Here is a 3,150-nt window from a genome sequence, read left to right on the forward strand (position 1 = left end):
GAACGTCCTGAGACGGTCCACGGTCCAGAGCCTCCAGCGACTGTCTGAGATCCAGAGCCTCCAGCGGAGGATTCTCAGTCCAGAGCCTACTGCGAGGGTTCCCAGTCTGGTGTCCCCGGCGATGAACCACGAACCGGAGTCTCCGGCGACGACCTACGGTCCGGTTCATCCAGCGACGATCGACGGTCCGGTTCCTCCGGCGACGAACCATGGTCCGGTTCCTCCGGCGATGATCCATGGTCCGGTTCCTCCGGCGATGATCCATGGTCCGGTTCCTCCAGCGACAAGCCATGGTCCGGTTCCTCCAGCGACAAGCCATGGTCCGGTTCCTCCAGCGACAAGCCATGGTCCGGTTCCTCCAGCGACAAGCCATGGTCCGGTTCCTCCGGCGATGATCCATGGTCCGGAGCATCAGGCGACGCGCCCCGAACCAGAGCCGCGCCCGATGGTAGATTCCCACCCGGACCCTCCCCTATTGAGTCAGGTTTTGCGGTCGGAGTCCGTACCTTTGGGGGGTGGGGGGTACTGTCATGCCCTGACCATAGAGAGCTGTTTATTCTCTATGTTGGTTGGGTCGGGTGTGATTTAGGGTGGGTTATCTAGGAGAATTGTATTTCTATGGTGGCCTGATATGGTTCCCAATCAGAGGCAGCTGTTTATCGTTGTCCTCGATTGGGGATCATATTTAGGTCGCCATTTTCCCATTGTGCTTTGTGGGATCTTGTCTAGATATAGTTGCTAGTGAGCATTATTATTAGCTTCACGTATCGTTTGTTCGTTTTGTTCTTTGAAGTTTTAATTTCCAAAATAAAGGATGGAAACATACCACGCTGGTCTACGAACGTGACAGTAATTCAATGTATCACAACTCCAGTTGGTCAGAAGTTTACATACACTAAGTTGACTGTGCCTTTAAGCAGCTTGGAAAATTCCAGAAAATGATGTCATGGCTTTAGAAGCTTCTGATAGGCTAATTGACATCATTTGAGTCAATTGGAGTTGTACCTGTGGTTGTATTTCAAGGCCTACCTTCAAACTCAGTGCCTCTTTGCTTGACATCATGGGAAATTTCAAAGAAATCAGCCAAGACCTCAGAAAAAAATGTAGACCTCCACAAGTCTGGAACATCCTTCGGAGCAATTTCCAAGCGCCTGAAGTTACCACGTTCATCTGTACAAACAATAGTACGCAAGTATAAACACCTTGGGACCACACAGCCGTCATACCTCTCAGGAAGGAGATGCCTCCTGTCTCCTAGAGATTAACGTACTTTGGTGTGAAAAGTGCAAATCAATCCCAGAACAACAGCACAGGACCTTGTGAAAATGCTGGAGGAAACAGGTACAAAAGTATCTATATCCACAGGAAAACAAGTCCTATATCGAAATAAACTGAAAGGCCGCTCAGCAAGGAAGAAGCCACTTCTCCAAAACCACCATAAAAAAGCCAGACTAAGGTTTGCAACTGCACATGGGGACAAAGATCGTACTATTTGGAGAAATGTACTCTGGTCTGATGAAACAAAATAGAACTGTTTGGCCATAATTACCATCGTTATGTTTGGAGGAAAAAGGGAGGCTTGCAAGCAGAGAACACCATCCCAACCGTGTAGCATGGGGGAGCAGCATCATTTTGTGGGGGTGCTTTGCTGAAGGAGGGACGGTGCACTTCACAAAATAGATGGCATCATGAGGCAAGGAAAATTATGTGAATAAATTCAAGCAACATCTCAAGACATCAGTCAGGAAGTTAAAGCTTGGTCACAAATAGGTCTTCCAAATCAACAATGACCCCAAGCATACTTAATTGTGGCAAAATGGCTTAAAGACAACAAAGTCAAGGTATTGGAGTGGCCATTACAAAGCCTGACCTCAATCCTATAGAAAATTTGTGGACAGAACTGAAAAAGTGTTGGCGAGCAAGGAGGCCTACAAACCTGACTCAGTTACACCAACTCTGTCAGGAAGAATGAGGCCAAAATTCACCCAACTTATTGTGGGAAGCTTGTGGAAGGCTACCCGAAACGTTTGACCCAAATTAAACAATTTAAAGGCAGTGCTACCAAATACTAATTGATGTTGGCAGTAAATCTGATTTTTTTGAGACAACTGAAAAGCTAAAACTGAAATAAATCATTCTCTTATTATTTGACATTAACATTCTTAAAAATAAATGTAATTAACTGACTAAGACAGAATTTTGTTTTTGGTTAAATAAATGGGAATTGTGAAAAACAGTTTAAATATTTTGCTAAGATGTATGTAAACTTCCGATTTCAACTGTAAATGTTTGATATCCATCATTTTTAATTGCGTGCCCTCCAGTTTCACCGGAAGTTAAGTTTGCTGAAAATAAAAGCAGTTGTCAATGAGAGGACTTTACTTTTTTAAATGATTTTAAATGCTATTCAATCATTCACCACTGCTCGCGCTCGCGACTACATAGCCAGGCGCTAAAATAGAACTTTGTTCTTTTTGTGAGTCTTGACACGCTGCAAATCCCGACTCTCCCATCTCCTCATTGGTTTTTAGGGAGCATATTCCCAGGTGGGTGATTAAAAGATGAACTGAGGTCCACACTCCAGATGGTGGAGTTAATGCACCTTAAAGTTGATTGCCAGCGATTCGGTTGACCGTTTTATGTATGGATTAATTGTCGGAGAAGAGGACCTTGTGCATTTCAGGTAAAATAACTCAACTTTTATATCCCCAGGACAAATTAGCTAGCAATAGCAAGTTAGCTAGCTAAATTGGCATAAATGTTGCTTTTTCAACCCTTCCCCAAATTAATATAGTTGGTTCAGAGTTAGTTTTGATATTTCAACCTGCGTGTCCAGATCCTATCTGTGGTGGGTGGACAAAATCAACATGCGCCGCGATGGTGGACACACATGCGAGCAGTCTGTTCAGCATGTTACACACAGGATCAAGACAGATACACTACATGGCCAAAATGATGTGGACACCTGCTCGTGGAAGACCTCATTCCAAAATCATGGGCATTAATATGGAGTTGGTCCCCACTTTGGTGCAATAACAGCCTCCACTCTTCTGGGAAGGCTTTCCACTAGATGTAGGAAGATTACTGCGGGGACTTGATTCCATTCAAGCCCAAAGAACATTAGTGAGGTTGGGCACTGATGTTGGGTGT

The sequence above is a fragment of the Oncorhynchus masou genome, unplaced genomic scaffold (genome assembly GCF_036934945.1).
Source record: "Oncorhynchus masou masou isolate Uvic2021 unplaced genomic scaffold, UVic_Omas_1.1 unplaced_scaffold_2423, whole genome shotgun sequence".
NCBI classification, from domain to species: Eukaryota; Metazoa; Chordata; class Actinopteri; order Salmoniformes; family Salmonidae; genus Oncorhynchus; species Oncorhynchus masou.